The following is an 18,938-nucleotide window of genomic DNA, read 5'->3' on the forward strand; positions in this document are numbered from 1 at the left end:
GTAGATGGATGATGGATGGATAGAAAGATGGATGGATGGATGGATGGTTGGATGGATGGACTGGTGGATGGTGGATGGATGGATGGATGGACAGACAGATGGACTGACGTGATACAACAGATGTAGCAAAATGTTAATTGCATGATCTGGGTGGTGAGGATACTGATGGTCCCTACAGAGTTCTTTCAACTTTTCCATATGTTTGAAATTTACCATAATGAAGTGTCAGAGAGAAAGCCTGTGGCCCAGTGTCCCTCACAGCTTCGTCCTTAACAAGGAGCTTGTTAAAAATTACTCCTGAACCCACCAGGCCCACCTCTGAGGTTCTGGGAGTGAAGCCTGAGAGATTGCATTTCCAAAGGTCTGCTGCAGTTCTTGCGAATGTGGGGTGCTAAAAACACTGAAGAGAAGTCGCCACGGGAAAGCTCATCCCAACATAAGCAGGCCCACCTCTGCCCATCACCCCATGAACCCATAGCGCCTGCCTGAGAACAGCGCTGCAGGTCTTACGCCCTCTGACCGCCATGCTGGGATCCAGGTCACGGGCCTCCAGAGCAGCAGAAATGCTCACCGTGGGTACTGGATGGGGGGACCGGGGAAACAGACCCAAGGCAGCCCTGTAGCCACACGTGAGAATTAGCACCATGAGCTGGCCCCAGAAAACATCCAGTCAGTGCTCAGGCCCCTCACTCAGACCCTGCGGCTGACCCCCCAGAAAAGACGCACGAAGGGATAAAATGCTGGGCTGGTCTGTATTCAGGAATGTTGCCCTGTGTTACCCTCAGGATCAGCGGTCTCATTTGCAGGAGCAAAATGAAAATATGGGGCCTGATCTTCCAAAATCATTAAGATTTTGAAAATAGTAAGAGCAGCACGTGGAAATCAGCCGTGCCTGCTTCCGAGCGGCGGCCCCGACGACGTGTATTGTGGGAGCTAACAACCACTACGCTGGTTATACAAGGCGCACAAGTGTTTTTGTTTTTGAAATCAACTATCTGGTCCAAAACAATCACATACCGCCACTACGATCTCTAGGAGGATGTCTATTTCCCTAATGAAGTCGCCGGTCCCATGGAAAGCTTATTTTTCATACGAGGTACGATGGACAGCTTACTTGGGCACTGAGCACATATCTAGTGAGCACCCAGGATGCTTCTGGGTTCCCAGCAACAGCAAGCAGGGAAGGGAAGGCACGGGTCTCCTGCGCAAACAAATAATAATCCAGGGTTAGGGCGCCTGGGGGGCTCAGTAGGTTGAGCGTCCGACTTCGGCTCAGGTCACGATCTCGCGGGTCGTGGGTTTGGGCCCCGCGTTGGGCTCTGTGCTGGCAGCTTGGAGCTGCTTCGGATTCAGTGTCGCCCTCTCTCTCTGCCCCTCCCCTGCTCATGCTTGCGTGCTCTCTCTCCCAAATATAAATAAATGTTAAAGTTAAAATAATAATAATAATAACAATCCAGGGTAGCGGGAGCTGAGGTAGCTGGAGGATGCTGGTCACGAGGGGCCGGCACCAGGACTCGCCAATCATTTCCCTCAGCCCTCGGGAACGACAGCCCTGAGGTGCTCCTAGGCCGGTGGGGCCCCGGATGCCCTCAGTGTGGCCGGGGGAGCACCGCCCCATCTCGCCCCCTCGCTGTCTCAGCCCCCTCATGCCGGGTGGAGGCGGGGGGATGTTTCTGGAATCATCTCTCACGTGAATACCTTGCTCTGCAATCCTTGTGTCAGGGTCTGATTGTGAGGAGAGCCAGAGTCAGAGGGAGTCAGAGCAGCACTCCGGGGAAAGGCCAAGGAGGAGCCAAGGACACCAGAGGGAAAGCCAGGGGGACGATGCCAGGAAGCCACAAAGATAAAGGTGGCCTGCAGGGAGGGCTGCGGGAGGGGCCACGTGGTCCCTGCCTCAGGTTGACACTAAGAACATTGCTGACTGGGGGAAATGAAGCTGGAGCCGTGGGTGCCCCTGGCCGCTTTGTCAGAGGAGCCCAGAACCCGTGGCACCAAGCAGCACTGGCAGCAGGTAAGTTCCGGGCTTGCACGGAGCCCGTGCCCCTCGCCGCTGGCACTCGGGGCCCAGGGCAGCACTGCGGCCTCTCACACTGTGCACGTCCATCTCAGAGCCTCAGAAAATGACGGGGAAGCGTTGGGAAAGAGCATCACCGCAGCCCTCGGAGGAGAGACCACACGTTCCCACGTTCCAGAGAGAACACGGTACATTTCTCTTGAACCCGCCACCTGCATTTCCAACCCCGAGTGCGAACTTCTGCCCATCACTGTGCACATACACCCACGATCTCGAGTCTTAGTTCTTTTCTCGGACACGTTTTAACAGGCAGGGGTTAGGGGAGAGAGGGAGCGAAGGGGTAGGGGTTCGCGTCCGGCACTGGCGGAGTTTTGGGGTCCTGTTCTTGGTCCGCAGTGTTACTCATCCCCCTAACTAATGTCTGCACTGACACTCCCCTGCCACCTCTCAGCCTGGAGATGACTTCTCTTCCGAACATTCAAAAAGGCATCGCTCAGCCTTTTCCCCCACGAGGAACGCGACAGAAGAGAAAGATACCTGGGTGCCCTTGGCTCACTCAAAAACCTTGGGAATTGAAACCATGTGGACCAGGCACGGGAGACGCTCGCTGGCGAGAAACGTGGAAGGCAGGAAGAGGTCTAAATACACAAGACACGTCCACAGAGGGGCCAAGAAGCTGCACGAGACATATACGCAGACACCCAGATGCAAACATCAGCGTCGGTAGATACTCTGTCGAATACGGCCAGCCAATAAAGACGTGCAGTTACCGCCACTGCTGTCTGGGACACAAGACAGGACCGTAGCTGCTCGGACGCCGTCCGCCATTCACACCCAGCAGGCAGTTCAGGCACAAGGATGTGAGCCAGGGAGGGTCTTGGTGGTGGCTTGGAGGGTTAGGTGGGGCTTGGGAAGGACACCTCACACCTGCACCGAGTGACCTGTGTTCTCTCCGCACCTGCCGCTCCTGGGACGTGGGAGTTACAACAACTAGGTAAGTGGGGTTGGGGAGACACAATGGGCCATGTGATTAGCTCAAGGTCAGCAGCAGGCGTGGCATCCGGAACGGGGAGACATCCAGCTCTGACCATTGGCTTCTCTTCCCTCACAGACCACAAAGAAGAAAATCATTCATTCATTCATTCATTCCTTCCTTTGCTTTCTTTGCAAGTATTCACTGACCACATGCTGGAGGAGACTCAGTAGTAACCGTGGAGCTTTTAGTGGCCTCCACAGAAGACACATGAAGGCTCCTGACACGCCACCAGCGCCCCCGCACCCCTGCAGGTGCACAGAACCCTCTGCCTCCTCTCCCTCTTTCTAGAACTGAGGAGCCGTGTGCTCCAGAGAAAACCTGCTCACTCCGTGCTCAGAAGAAGGGCGCGGAGGTCACAGAGACGGGTTTTGATAGAGCGCACAGCCAACTTTTCTGGAAGACAATAACACCAAAGCTCCCGATCATTACGCAAGGAAGTTAAACATCAGTAGTAAAGACCTTAGAGATAAGGGACCTTTGTCAAGATTCATCTTGGTCAAGCGCTGGGCTACGCGCCTTCCATTTTCGGGCCACCGTTTCCCCTGTGTTACGCTAAGGAAATTCAGGTTTACGGACGTGACCAAGCCCGTCTTTCAGATCGGGGTTCACTCAGCAGCTGTGCTACACGCATTCCCGAAAACCGCACGGAGGTGAAGGGCTGAGACGTCCCCGTGCAGCCTGCATCCTGCCGCGACTCCGCAACGCACAGCCAGTGACCACGCATTTTGAGGCACGTTCAATGCCAGGCGTTTTTAGCACGATCTAAGAAAAGCGGGGACGCTTCAGCCTCTCCAGTCATCTTCATGCTGTGGATCGTAGAGCACCACCCCCAAGCCCACGCCCGTTGCTGGTGCCGGGGGTGTTACGTGTTTCCTGCGGCCCCCGCTATCCTGTGTGTCCTAGCAAAGGGGGCTGCCTGGGAAGGGCGCTGCACGGACACCGCAGCCCCTGACCCACTGCAGAAAACCCAAGAGTCGTATCCAGGGTGGGGGAGCTTTTGGAAGCCAGAGGAGGGGACTCAGGCGGGGGGTAAAGCCTGAGATCCTGCCGGGGAAGACAGAATTGCAGAACATCGGCCGCAGGCGATGTCCCTAATTTGGGGGAGAGGGGTGCTGGCGGATGCACCTTACTGCCTGTGCAGTATCCATTCTGTTAAAGTCAACCGAGGAAACATGAACACCTAATTGGCTTGATCAAACGATTCATGAACGAGGCAGCATCCCATCCAGCAAGCAGGGAGGCTGTGTAAGAAGCTTCTAGGAAATGAACGGTTTTGGAGGCAGCAGGGTGGGGAAGAAGTTGGTTAGCGAGAGAAAGCACTGTTTCAGGACGTCTTCTGGGGGTGGGGTGGGGACCCAGTTCAGCCGACGTCACCCCCTCACCCGGTGCGCTCTGGGAATCGTCTGATTGTTAAAAGGTCACATTCCCGGGAGAGGTCAGAACGGTAATTAAGCCTTGGTTTGCCGTCACTGGGAGCAAATGACTCCGTTTGAGCTTGTTTCTTTTTAACAACGTGTGAGTCAAGAGGTCCCGCCCAGGAAAGAAGGGGGTGGCCGCAAGCTTGGAGGACAGAGACTGACCGGAAGGAATTGCTCCGTCAGCATCGGCCGTGGCCACTGTGGCTCCTGCAGCCTTTGGTCTGGGCAGGAAACGGGAGAGTAGGGGCAGAGGGGCCTGGGGAGGGAGGGGGGGGGTCTGTGGGCACACATCCTGGAGACCCTGACCCCGTGGGAACTTCTCTCCAGCACTCACCCCGAGGCCGGAGGCCGGACTTCTAGCTGGGAGGGGACCCAGGACACCTCTGCTCAACCGCTTGTGCCTGTGGAAATTCTTTAGGACCTCTGGGGGGGGGGGGGGGGGGGGGGGGGGGGGGGGGGGTGTAGACAGCACAGGGCCAGGGCTGTCTTCCCTGCCCGCGGTGATTTCTCGAACACACGGGACAGAATTAAAGTCTGATTTTTCCAGTAAGACCCGTCTGGGCATCCTGAGTCCTCATTCTATGCTTCACGCCGATGTGGGGTCTCCGCTCCGAAAACAGAGGAGGCGAGGAAGAACGGGGCGGCCCAGTGAGCTCAGCCGTTTTCATCAAGCTGGCCAGCCCTTTCCCAAGTGTGCACGGGAGAGAAGCCAAGCTTGGCGGTGAGAACTGGAGACACAGGAGGGCTGTGCCATCCATCGAGGAGACTTTCTACCTCGAGTTCGAGGAGCCCCCGGCCCTGACACCCCCAGTGAGGGGCGATGGCCGCCTCCCCGGGGGAGGGGGCTTGGGCCCCGGCCAGACGCAGGTGCAGGTGGGGTCCCGTGCTGGGGGGCGGGGTGGGGAGGCGCCACCTTGCAGAGGATGCGGGCACCCGCCTTTCCCGCAGATGGCCCCTGTTGTGGGGCCTCACCTGCCACTAGCCAGTCGGCAACACGGGCCACTCGTGGAGGGAGAGTTTCATATTCCCCTCCCTGCAGCAAAGGTGACTATCTCCTGTGGCGTGACCCATCTAGAATTCCTCCCCAGGGCTCAGTTCACAGTGAAACAGCCCGGACCCAAGAGGAGAAGGCACATCAGCCAATCTGATCTTCCTCCGCCCGTATCCACCTTTCCTCCCGTTAGGCGGCTGGAAGGAAGGCACCTCCTTCCCTTGCACTGAAGATTGCTGAGGGGCCAGGGGTCCTCCCTCCTCAAATGGCACGGACGGGGACACTGGCTCCAACCTCAGCCACTAGGCACCTGCTTCCCAAACAGGCCACCCTGAGTCGTGGCTCCCACGTGGCAGAGAACCAGGACCGAGCTGGGGGATGAGGGGAGGGGTGGCAGGGAAGGAGGCAAGACTCCCTCTGCCCCCAAAGCTGGCAGCCTCTGTAGGGTCCTTTGTTTCTAATTTAACTTCTCATTTCTTACTCTATTTTGAGATTCTCTCTGGGACTTTAGGAATGTTGAGACGTGCCAGTTGTAAAACCCCGAGTACAGGACGGTCACACTGGCTGGGGGCAGGCGCACGCCGGTAGAAACAAATCACTCGTCCTCGGGCCTGGCCTCCGGGTCTGGGAGCGGAGCCGACGCCCCAGGGCCCGGGAGGCAGGAAGGCGCACTGGTCGAGGAGATGGCTGGATGCGGCTTTGGGTGACTTCGGGATGCAGGGGAAAGGGAGCCTGTAAACGGGGCTAAGCTCCCAGGAGTGACGGTCAATACCACAGGCGGCCCCATAAGTGGGAATAAAGCGTGTCTGGTGTTGCCCTCCAGCTACCAAATGCAGCCTGGCTCGGAGGACTGGGCTCCGTTTGGGAATGCGGGCTCCCCACAGCCCAAGAGGCCCCTCGACCAGGCGAGGCGGGGAGGTTGATGGATAGGGTGGCCAGGGAGGGGAGCAAAACGCAGCCCGAGACCTCACAGCATCCGGTGGCGGCCCCACGACGGCCCAGCCCGGCCTCCTGCAGGCCCCGACGGGAAAATGGTCTGAACTCCGCGCACCCTTACTTCTCGGGATTTTTCACACGTTTAAAGATGTTTTGCATATTCTTTCCCACCCCTCCTCCCCTCCACGAGGCTCTGTAATATGTTTCTGCCTTTTTTCTAACCTCTGAGCCTGTGGAAAAGGGGCATTTCAATCTCTAGGGACCCTGCCTGGCACTCCCTTGGCATCCGTCTGATTGGGGGTGCGGGCGGATTATCAAATTAAAACTGAATTGAGCAACAAAGTAAATGCCATTTTGGGTTTCCTTGGCTTCAAGACAAACAATAAACTGTGCCTTGATATGCAGACACCGTTCCAAGTTTACTTGGTCAGAAAACCAACCAAAGAGGGGCGAAAACCAAAGTCCCGCCCGCTCTCCGCTGGCTTTCCGGGGTCTCCCCGGACGGAGGTCAGGGAAGCCCCACACGCCACCGCCAGGCCTCCCTCGGGCAAGTGGCTCAGAGGGTTTCTCTTCAAACACCGCGCATGTCGACGAGACGGTGAGTCAGGAAGCGATGGGATTCAACTCGCTTGACGATAAGCTGCTGGAGATTTTCAAATAGGAGTCTGGCACCCTCTGTATATAAAAAGTCACTGACTTGTGTCTATTCAGAGCTATGTATTGCCATGTTACTAGAGTTTCTTCTTTCTTGAGAGAGAAAGTGCTACATATTTAAAGGCTTAACGTGGCCAGGAAATTCACAAGCTCACATTCAAAAATAATTTCATTCCATTCTAAAATTAGAGGTGGGGAAAGCCAAGAGAGTCAAAAACAAATTGCTACGATGAGGATTAACGCTGGATCATGTCTTTTCCTTTGTCCCTTTCAAATTCGTTTTATCGATTCCTGGGGAGCCCTATCCTCCCCACCAGAGCACGGGTCCTAGAGCAGGTCCCAGAGGCCGGATGTGCCTAGAATGGTTCTCCCCACGGCGGGGAAGGGGCCCCGGGCCTCTGAGCCTCTTCCCCCCACGGAATGCAAACTGCCATTCTGGGGATGTCAATTGCTGCGTGGCTGATAATTTCATGCTTCTGCTGTTGGAAGAAGCATTCAGGAAATGTGCCTCAGGCATATTTAGTTTGTTGAGAAACTAAGACTGTCACATATACGGTTTGGCCACCTACTTGGCACTGGGAACGTAATCTAGCATTGTTATTTTTCTGTGGAGCCAGAAGGCTAAAGTTGATAGCTGAACGGTTCCTGGATATGTTTTAGAAAGAAACATCTACATTTGATGCTGAGCAGCTCTCTAAAGGATATTTTTCATTTTCTGGAAGGCATAGAATGGCACTTAAAAAAAACAAACAAACAACTATTAATAGGTCATGCCCAAGATTCAGGTAGAATACTAATGTCCTAAGCAAATTTAAGAGGTATTGTACCTGGCCCACCCTGCTGGCCTCTGGGTCACAGTAAAGCATCTGGAGCATCTGGGCTGGGCTGGGCTGGGCTGGGCACTGGCGTGTATAGACGCATGGACTTTAATCCTTATTTATTTTTGACAGAGAAAGAGAGACAGAGCATGAGCGGGGGAGGGGCAGAGAGAGAGGGAGACACAGAATCGGAAACAGGCTCCAGGCTCCGAGCTGTCAGCACAGAGCCCGACGCGGGGCTCAAACCCACAGACCACAAGATCATGACCTGAGCCGAAGCCGGACGCTCAACCGACTGAGCCACCCAGGCACCCCTAGACGCGTGGACTTTATACATAATGTTCCTCATGATTGCTTGCTTATCTGTCTTGGCTCTCACTACATGCTACATGTATGTACATATGTTCTTCCTTATGTGAGTGGAATAGCATTTATCTAAAAATTTCTCCTGTTGACAAATATTAAAGTTGTTTCCAAACCAATGGCCCCAAAACGCAAACTCTCATTTGAATTTGCAACTCCCTAAGACCTGGGTATTTCCATACATGTTTTTTATTCACCTGTATTTATTTTACTGTTGGTGAATCACCTTCTTATCTTGCCCATTTTTTTTTTTTTATTTCACTACTTGCATTATTCTGATGATTTTGTAGGCACTCTTTATATATTCTGGATACTATTCCTTTGTTTGCTAAATATTTTCTTCCTGTCTGTTAACTTGTCTTCTCCAGATTTTTCAGAATGTTTCTTCTGTACTTTCCTTTGCACAGAGATGTGAGATTCAGCGTGCCAATCTCAAAAAAAAAAATCTTATTTGGATTCTGACTGAAATGAATCTGTGTTACTTGAGAAGAACTGAAAAGTTTATGATACTGAGATGTCTTTTCAGAAGAATGGTATTTTCACTGTGTATTCAAAATTTTTAATGTTTTTCTTTAAGGCTCAAGTGTAGATTTCTGATAGACGGCCTCTACCAGGTCGAGGAAGTATTTTCTGTTAACTCCCTTGGTCACTTAATTAGGAGAGAGTGTTGACTATTTTTAAGTATTTTTTTGAATCTGTTGAGAGACTATATGGTTTTTCTCCTTGTCTGCTAAAAGAGTAAACTGTTTCAGTAGATTTTCTCATATTGAAACATCCTTCCTTTCCAGGTATAAACCCTAAGTGTTCATGATACTTCACTTCTGTAATACACAATCACAAGCATTTTATTTAGAATTTTCACATTTCGGTTCATAAGTGAAATGAGTCTGTGATTTTTTTTTTCTTGTCCTGTTTCTATCTAGTTTTGGGTACAGATTCTACTAGCTTCGTACAGTTGGGGTGTATGTCTCATTCACTATTGACTGGAGAAAGAGGTGTTGAGGTGGGGATAATTTTACCCATATGTACCATCTAGGTTTTTGTGAAGGGTGTCTTGGTCCATTTGGGCAGCTGTAACATAACAGCACAAATGGGCAGCTTAGAAACAGCAGACATTTACTGCTCACAGCTCAGGGGGCTGGAGGTGGGAGATCAGCTTCCCAGCATGGCCGGGTGAGAGCCTTGCTCTGGGTCACAGGCTTCTCGTGGTATCCTCCCAAGGAGGAAGGGGTGAAGGAGCTCTGTGGGCGCTCTTTTATACAGACACTAATCCCATCGTGGGGGCTCCGCCCTCGTGACCTGATCACCTCCCAAGGCCCCACCTCCCGATACCATCATTTTGGAAGGGAGGATTCCAAGACGTGAACCTTGTGGAGAGACAAGCATTCAGACCTTATCAGGGGGTGCTTTTGAAGGAAGGGTTCTCACGATAAGCTGGAGGCTCTCGGAGGCTGCTGACTGCTACACTTTCTCCTGCTCCTTCGATTTAAAGTAAAGTTGCAGCTTTAGGAGGACCAGAGTGGAGTTACTAAGATAATGCTTTAGATTGAAATGTCCTACAACGGGAGATGACGGGCCGGGGCAGAAATCACGCACAGCCGAATCCTGGCCACTCAAAATGTGGTCCGTGGACCAGCAGCACCGGAGGCACCTGCAGACCCATTAGAAATGCTGACCAGCGGGCCCACTCAGACCTACTGAGCCACACTGTGCATTTGGACAAGATCCCCAAGAGACCATCAGACACACTAAGGTCTGAGGAGCTCGGATGGATAAGGTTCCACAGTCAGATCACCTGAGCTGTCAACATTCCCGCTCCGTACTTGGAAAACAGAAAGTGGAAACTGTCGATGCAATTGTAGGTGTGGTTTATGCAAGAAAGATGCTACGGGCGTCCAGTCAGGGGACCCGTTTTCATTTTCAAAGAAAAGACTTTGACCTACATCAAAAGACCGGCAAGTGAATAGGTTTTCATGTTTTTGATTAAAGTGAAATGTCTGAGGTCTGTACTGACATTTATGGTTCCCAGCTTTGACACACTTCACTGAACCAACCAACTACAATCTGGACCGTATCGGGTAGAAGGGGTTCTACTAAAATTTCTGCTTTCCCAGATTACCATTGTATTTCACCTAGAGTCTCAGGAATATTGACATGGAGTGGTATTCAACTGTAATCGTTTTCAAAACTACCGACATGGGCATGTTACATTTCTAACGTTTTCATTTTTATTTGTGTCTCGTTTTGCATTCTCTTTTGTTTGCTCATTCAGAGTAGCCAGAGATGGATTTAAATGCTTTTTCACTTTCAAAGCCCTATCTCACATTTTGGGTGTTTTTTTGTGTGTGTTTGTTTTTTTTCCTCTTGCTAATATTTAGTTTTATTTTCATGACTTTCTCACTTCCATTATCTTTGGGCTTATTATTCTTGTTCTGTCTCTCTTGTTTTCTCACACTGGCCCTGAGAGCCACACATTTTTCTATGACAATTGTTTGACATGGTATTCTCACGGACATTCATTCTTAAATCCATTAAACGTACCAATTCAGTTTTTATGTTGTTTTTATTTTAAAGGGTGTTTTGCAATTTTGAAAGAACCATTTTACCAAACTTTGGATGTCAAAGCTAATTTCGTTTCAGCTTGTTCAGAGAATGTGGCCTATGTAATTTCGGCATTTTGCAGTTTGTTAAGATGTTTTTGTCTTCTACTTTAGCAACAGTTTTTGTGAATGTTCCATTTGTGTTTGAAAAGAAGGCATGGTCTCTGTTGGCATAAAAGAAATGTGTCACTGGGGCGCCTGGGTGGCTCGGTTGGTGGGACGACCGACTTCGGCTCAGGTCATGATCTCAGTTTGTGAGCTCGAGCCCCGCGTCGGGCTCTGTGCTGACAGCTCAGACCCTGGAGGCTATTTCAGATTCTGTGTCTCCCCCTCTCTGCCCCTCCTCCTCTCTGTCCCTCCCCTGCTCACACTCTGTGTCTCTCTGTCTCTCAATAATAAATAAAAATTAAAAAACAAAAAGAAATGTGTCTGGGTGCACATATACATACATATATATATATACACATATACATATATATGTATACATATATACATACATACATACATATATATGTGTATATATATATATATATATATACACACAAATATATAGATATATCCATATATAAATGTAGATAGATATAGATATATAGAGATAGATATAGATATGGATATGGATATGGATATAGATATAGATATAAAATCAAGCCAGTTAATTACTCTACTCCAATATTCTCTGTCCTTTATTTTTGTTTACCCTTTCATACTCAGGTAACTGCTCACCCAGCCATTCCACTCCAATTATACTTGTCCACACACCCTGAGTTTTTTAGGGGTAGCAATATGGCCAGGCTGGCAGATGAGTCATTAAGTCTAGACGAGCACTGGTCAACAGAGGCTTTGCTGACATCTTTGTTTCTGCTTGGGACGCTGGTGCAAGAGCATAAGATCTAGAGCCGTGGCAGCCATATTGTGACCATTAGGCCTCTTTATCCATTTTGCAGTTTGTTTGCTCACAATTCTTTGTGTTGTCTTCATGGTTCTCTTGTATTTATTTCTATTTTGCTGGTATATATTTCTTTTTAAGGACTCCCTCATAGTTGCTCCATGGGCAGGACATTTTCTGAGTTCCTGGAGCCCACACAACATCTAATGTTTGCCCACTATTTCACACGGACCTTGGACCTGAGCTCCCAAACCCTCCTGCCTTTACAACACCTGCATTTATTTTGCTCCGGTTTTGTATGGGATCCGATCCATCTGCCCCCATTCTGTCTTCCACAAATTGTTCAAAAGCTCTCCCATGCTGGTGGCACTCTTGTTTTCCTATATTCCCAAGGGCCGATTCTTTAGAAAAAAATTTTTTTGTCATTTTGTGGAAGCTGGGTCTGAAATGAGGACAGATGTGTGAGCTCAGGCAGTCATTGGAATTCAATATCAAAAACTTTTAACACAAAAATCAATACTTCATTCTTTACAAATTTATAGGGAAACAATGGTCTTTGAATGATTCCATTTGGGCTCAGGAATACACTGTGATTCTGTGTTTTTCTTATTCCCCAGCTATGTTTTACATTCCTTTCTCTGTGGACTGTCCTGTACCATTTAAAATACATGCTTTCTTCCGGGGCACCTGGGTGGCTCAGTTGGTTAAGCATCCGACTTAGGCTCAGGTCATGATCTCGCGGTCTGTGAGTTCGAGCCCCGCATTGGGATCTGGGCTGATGGCTCAGAGCCTGGAGCCTGCTTCAGATTCTGTGTCTCCCTCTCTCTCTCTCTGCCCCTCCCTGACTCATGCTCTCTCTCTCTCTCTCTCAAATATAAATAAATGTTAAAAAAAAATTTTTTTTAATACATGCTTTCCTGTAAGCACATGCCTGGCCCAAACAAAGGAGGGAGGCTCGAACACACACCCCAGCCCATAGCGCATGCGTGGCGTTGGCACCCCTTCGGCGTAGATTCGACTGCGGCCATTGGACCCCCATCTCCGTTCTCTGGCACTATTTTCCTGAAGTACAAATCTGGCCTCACAGGTACAGCCCAGGCAGCTCTCGTTTAAAGTGAGGAACGTAAAGGAACCAAACGACGGAGCCGCAGAGGCCCGCATCGTGGCCCTGGCCCCGCCGAGGCTCTCAAGCAGACAGCCCCGGACTCCGAGGGGCAGGACTCTGAAGACGCCTCGCTGAGCGAGTCCGGGCTTGCAGCCCACCCTCCCGGTGGGGGCCACGGCCGCCGGGGGGGGGGGGCCTCTCCGAGCCACGCACCCGTCAACGGTGAGGTGACCGAGGCGTGGCGTCCCCCTCGCGTCCGGGCACCGTGCTCAGGGCGGGGGCCACACTCGCTGCTGTCCCGGTGACCAGCCTCGCGGTCCGCAGTGAAGCCCAGACGCCTCTACCGGCAGCCTTCGCGAGCCACCCACCTGAGCACCCACGTGGGCACAAGCCTTGCACGCAGCCGGGCTACGGGTAAGCCACGCGCGCACACACGCTCCCCACGCTACGCAGCGTCTTCGCACGCGTACGCTTGCGGACGTGCGCTCGCGCGCGTACACGAACGTGTGCGTGTGTGAGTGCGCGCGTGCCTGGGCGTCGCCTGCGTTCACGTGCTCCCGCATCCGCGTGTGGGCGTGGGTCTGTGCCAGGCATACGATCGCGTGTGGGGCCGGGGCCGGGGCCGGGCGGGGCGGAAGTGGGGGGACGGCAGGGAGCGTCTGGTTCCCACAGCCCAGCGCGAGCCTCCCCGGGTTTCTCCGCTTACAGAAACCGCTAACGCGCTCTTGTCGGCACGACGTCCAAAGGCATGTGCCCGCCGCCTGTACAGGGCCTGCATTAGCATAAGTATTACATTAGTGGGACCAGTTAGAATGCGCTTGTCTCTCAAGAGACTCTGCGGCGCGACCTGGAAACACTTACGTCCGACGTACGGGTACCACATTTAAAGAGAATACGGAGACAGCTCAGTTACGCGACTGACAGCGCGGGATGGGAGGCCCAGGTCCACATTTCTTCTTAAACGAAAGATGGATTCCTGAAATATTTGTGTATCAGTTGCCTACACTGCTTTATGGCCTGTAGAGGAAATTGTCCTTTAAACACCTTCCATAACATTAGTGTCCTTCTCGAGCCATAATCAACCTTCTTTCCCTCAACCTCCCATCAACTTAACTTTTCAAGTTGGCATGAGTTAAGGGCTGTCCCCACTGATCTGCACTCTCCTGAAATTATTGTAAAGTGGAATTATGCGCCGCTAGTCAGTACTTTCTGTAACTGGAGAAGGTGCCGGGGAGACTCAGACCAAACTTGCCGGGTTAGGGTTCAGCGTGTATTTAGTGGCACGGGCTCGCTCAGCCAAGCGGGTGTATTTCCATCCTAAGTACGACCCAGATCAACGCACAAAGTAGGCAGGTTTGTCTGAGATGCCACCGTCTCACTGGTGTTTTAGGGAAACTGTGTAGCTGGCGTGCAGGTGTGGACCTTCATGTCGACAGAAGGTTCCGGCTTAGTCATTCGGGGCTGTCACAGCAAAGTGCCTCAGACTGGGTGGCTGATGTCTCGAAGTTCTGGAGGCTGGATGTCCAGGGTCAGGCAGAGGCAGGAAGCAAGCACCCTCCCGAGAATCCCATTGTGGGGGCCCCACGCTCATGACCTCATCTAACCCCAGGAACCTCCCAAGGCCCCCCCTCCCACTACCATCATGCCATGGGGGTAGGGTTTCAACACGTGAATTTGGGGGGACACAAACACTCAGCCCATTATAGGGCCCGGGACTGCCGTGGGGTCTGTCCGTGTTACAAAGAGCGGACTTCACTCCAGGTGCCTCACGTCGGCATGGATGGAGGACAGGATACCGACTGCTCGACGGGTTCGTGCCTAGCTTCCGGAGCCAGCTGCCTAACGCAGCCTGCCGCCCCTCACGAAAGGAACCAGAGCACGCCGTCCCACGTGGAAGCCCCCAGTATGGCTCCCAGATACACGTCACCACGCTCTGCCCGTGACCCCGCGAGGCAAGCGCTAAGCAAGCCGGCCTTCGCCCACACTGCCACGAAGACCGGACTCTTCTCTGCTGGCCGGGCAACAACAACAGCCGGTTTCCTTCTGCTTCTGACGCTGCGGGGAGCCCCTGGAGCCCCAGGAGGGTGGGCGCCTAGGCAAAGCTGGTGGTAGCCTCCCAGCCTCTGTCCTCCGGGCCAACACGACGTGCGGGTCCACGCCGACCCAGCTGACCCACCCGGGTGGCTCTCCAGGAGCCACACAGACGTGCTGCCCCGCTGGGGACCACCCATTCCCACCCGGATGCTAGAGTGACTTCCGGGGGGCAGTGCTCAGCGGAGGGGACCCGCGTGGCAGCCGGTAGCCACACGCAGCTCCGTGCCCCTGAATGGGATGCGCTCTCACCGTGAAACACACACCAGTCCCCGAAGACCGCCTGCGATGAGGAACGTGAGCCATGTCATGAACGCCGTGCACACTGGGTATGTGTTGACACGATCATGGCAGGGGGGGTGTGGGGTCAAACAAAACACATGCTACTAAAATCAGCTTCGAAGTGACGAGTGAGTGGTTGAAGAAAGTGGAGCGGATTCGCTCACAGGAAGGACACTGCACCACCCGCTCCAGCACGGGTGGCCCTTGAGGACGGTGTGCGGAGGGAGGGGAGCGGGTCACAAGAGGGCGAGGGCCGTGTGATTCCTCCCACGAGGGGACCGAGAGTCGCCAGCCTCAGAGGCAGGAAGCAGGACAGAGGCGAGTCGTTATGGTGGAGAGAATGAGACAGGGTTTCACTCCGGGAAGAGGAAAAGTTCTGCGGACGGACAGCGGTGGTGGTTGCCCGGCAGCGTGAAAGCACCTGATGCCCCCGAACCGTTCACTTAAAGTGGTTAAAATAGCAAATTTTGTGGGCGCCTGGGGGGCTCAGTGGGTTGCGCGTCCGACTTCAGCTCAGGTCATGATCTCGCGGTTCGTGGGTTCCAGCCCCGCGTCGGGCTCTGTGCTGACGGCTCGGAGCCTGGAGCCCGCTTCGGATTCTGTGTCTCCCTCTCTCTCTCTGCCCCTCCCCTGCTCACGCTCTGCCTCTGTCTGTCTCAAAAATAAACATTAACAAAAATTTTTTTAACTAGTAAATTTTGTGTTATGTGTATTTGACCTCAACAAAAATTTTTTAATCAACTTCACCTGTTTCTTTATCTTTACGTGTACATTTTTTTCTACTAGAATATTTATACATTTAAATTTATGTGCTGATTATGTTATTATTTATTAATTATTTATAAAGATTCCACTAGCACATTGAAGATGACTGATGTGACGATTTATGGCTCTTGGACAGCACTGGGCCAGAGGGAACCAGGTACTTAATTGACAAACATTTAGTGACCAGCTCTACACAAGGTATGGCGACAGGTTCCAGAATGTTAAAAAATAAACATAAGGTACAATCCTGACAAAGTATCTCCCCCAAGGTATTTATTATTTACAAAGGCAAAAATAGTAATTTTGCCCTTTCTTATTTATTCTTGCCTTATCATTTGTAATATTTCTTACACGTATTTACCTTATAACATTTAGTCTATGATATCTTTTTTTTTTAACTAGGAAATCCAGCAAACACTACCTCAGCCAAATGATCAAGGTTAACGCCACCGATAATAACATATACCGATGTCGTGCCCCTGCTACGCGGCACAGAGGACGCACATCACCTCCGATCTACCGGTGAGAGCGACAGACCTGAACTCGAGGGCTTTCGACAAAATACCTGACCCGTGTTCTTCAAAAGTGTCAAGTTCCGAAGGAAAAGGAAAGACTGAGGAGCTGTCATATCTTGGAAGGAATTAAAGAGAAAAAGTTAAATGCTTTGTGGCAAGGTGAGATCTGACTCCGGTCCAGTTGATAGCATGGGGCAGATGTTCCTTCTTACCCTTGGGGAACCGCCACGGCGAGGGGAGGTGTGGCCACAGGAGGCAAGTGGTTGAAGGTCATACAACTACCGTCATCTATCTCCGCAACATTTCTGTAAGCCTCAAATTACATCGAAATTTACGAGTGGATACAAATAAAGGCACGCAGGTCAGACCCACTCGGGCCGCTCTCTGGCCACCGGCACAAAGCCCAACCTCGCCGGCTCTGTGCGCCCCCCGTCTCACCCCCAGTCTCCTGTCCAAGGCCAGCCAGAGTCAGGAGCACTCGGCCACCTCTGTCCCACTTTCTGGAGAGCCGAGATGGGTTGTTTATGTGGGGGGCATGTAGAGAAGTCCTTACTAGGTTTTATTAAATGAGAAAAGGAGTGAGTGCTCATTGCGTAAAGTCAAAGAAAGCACGTGAATGAGAGAAACAGCAGTAAACAGTTCGCCTCCCCCAATATATTCCCTCCCCAGAGGCGACCAGGTACCAGTGGGCGGCCAGCTTCCCTGTGCTTCTCCACGCTCTGCAAACGCAGGTGCACAGGTTCATGTGGCTTCCTCTCCTACCTTTGCAAAGACACGGGGTCGTCTCCCAGGTGTTATCCTGAAACTGGGCTTTCCTCACCCAACAATGCCTCGTGGGCACTTCTTAGAATTATAGATGTGTAACTCCTGCCCGTGTGCAAATAGCTGCAGGATATTTCAACATCCTACATTATGACTGCACTAGAGTCTATCAGCCACGCTCCTACGGATGGACTCACGCCATTGCCAATGTTGCCGCAGAAACAATGAGTCCGTGTCTATCGGCAGTCTCGTTTCTGAAGAAGAGTCCCTAAATGGGATGGCTAAGACAAAGGACGCAAACATGGTTACTTTAATAAACATCCTCGGATGACTCCGCATAGTGGGTTTAGCGGTCACATCCCCACCGGCGACGGATGGACGGATGGAGCCCCGTGTCTCAACCCCTCACGTGCCTTCGTGCACTCAGCAGGGCTTCATTGTAAGGCCAATGTGCCCCCTCCATTAAAGTGTTTCTTTTGTTGTGTATGAGGTTTCCACATATGTATTTGGGTCTATTTCTGGTCTACTGATTTCTTTCATTTCTTCCCCGTTACTTCTATTCTACGAGGCTCTCTCCGGGGAGGGAGAGCAAGCAGCCCATACCGTATATCTTCCAAAGTTTTCTTGGCAAGTCTGACGTGTTGATTTTGCTCTCAGAAATTTAAAATAACTCCCGGCTCAGTCGGTGAGGCATCCGACTTCGGCTCAGGTCGTGGTCTCGCAGTTCGTGGGTTCGAGCCCCACGTCGGGCTCTGTGCTGACTGCTTGGAGCCTGGAGCCTGCTTCCGGTTCTGTGTCTCCCTCTGGCCCTCCCCTGCTCGTGCTGTCCCTCTCAAAATTAAATAAACATTAAAAAAATGTCCAAAACAAATAAAAAATAAAGAAAACAACTTCTGATAATTCAAATAAAATTCATTAGAACTATATTTGGAGTTGTATCACATCTATAAAATAAATATGTAAGATGCATTAACGTTTGCAGTAGGTTAAACACATAAATAATATATACATATAGAATCTAGTTTTGTATTAAAGTATATATAGGTAGATATACACATATGTTTGGAAGAGATTTGTACATTTAAGATTGATATATTCCTCTCCAGAAACTTGTGCTGAGTTCCTTTATCTGAGAATCAATTTACATCTTACAAAGAGATTTTATAGTTTCCTTCATGTGTGTCTTGAATCTTTTTCACAAAATTTGTTTTTTTCCAGAGATTTTATGTTGTGGGCAATGTTTTATTTCACTACCAGGAGAAAGCCAGTTGCTACTTAAAAGGAGAAGATTTTGTTGATTTTTGTAAGTTAACTTTGCTTCCAGCCACCTCTTTGAATGTTCTATTATTTACTTAGGCAAAAGCCCTTAGGTTTTCTAAATATGTCATCTCATAATCTGCAATTCAAGGATCAAGTTTCCTATCATTTTTTATGTTAATTCACCAGCTATAAGCCCACAAGGGCAGGGATTTGTGTTTTCATTTTTCCATTATGTCCCCATTTGGGCACACAGTGAACTCTCCATAAATATTCACAAGGAAGGGAGGGAGGAGGGGGAGGGAGGGAGAGAAGGAGGAAGGAGGGGGGGGAGGGAGGGGAAGAAGGGAGGAAGGAGGAAGGGAGGGTAAAAAGGGGGGGAGGAAGGAGGGTAAGAAGGGAGGAGGGAGGAAGGGAGAGTAAGAAGGAGGGGAGGGAGGAAAGG

General features: G+C 51.2%; 1 protein-coding gene and 1 long non-coding RNA gene across 4 annotated transcripts in view; one reads left to right on the top strand and one right to left on the bottom strand.

Moving 5' to 3' along the window:
• AUH (AU RNA binding methylglutaconyl-CoA hydratase) overlaps positions 1-18,938 on the bottom strand; it is a 454,909-nt gene that overhangs the window by 223,639 nt on the left and 212,332 nt on the right. The gene's annotated exons all lie outside the window — the stretch shown is intronic.
• LOC125924397 (uncharacterized) lies at positions 13,050-17,722 on the top strand. 2 transcript variants are annotated; one of them, XR_007458393.1, is made up of 2 exons: positions 13,050-13,235; positions 16,362-17,722. It is a non-coding gene; the product is annotated as an uncharacterized LOC125924397 (long non-coding RNA). The 2 variants fall into 2 exon arrangements; XR_007458387.1 differs by lacking the exon at positions 13,050-13,235 and adding an exon at positions 15,315-16,157.

The sequence above is a fragment of the Panthera uncia genome, chromosome D4 (genome assembly GCF_023721935.1).
Source record: "Panthera uncia isolate 11264 chromosome D4, Puncia_PCG_1.0, whole genome shotgun sequence".
NCBI lineage: Eukaryota > Metazoa > Chordata > Mammalia > Carnivora > Felidae > Panthera > Panthera uncia.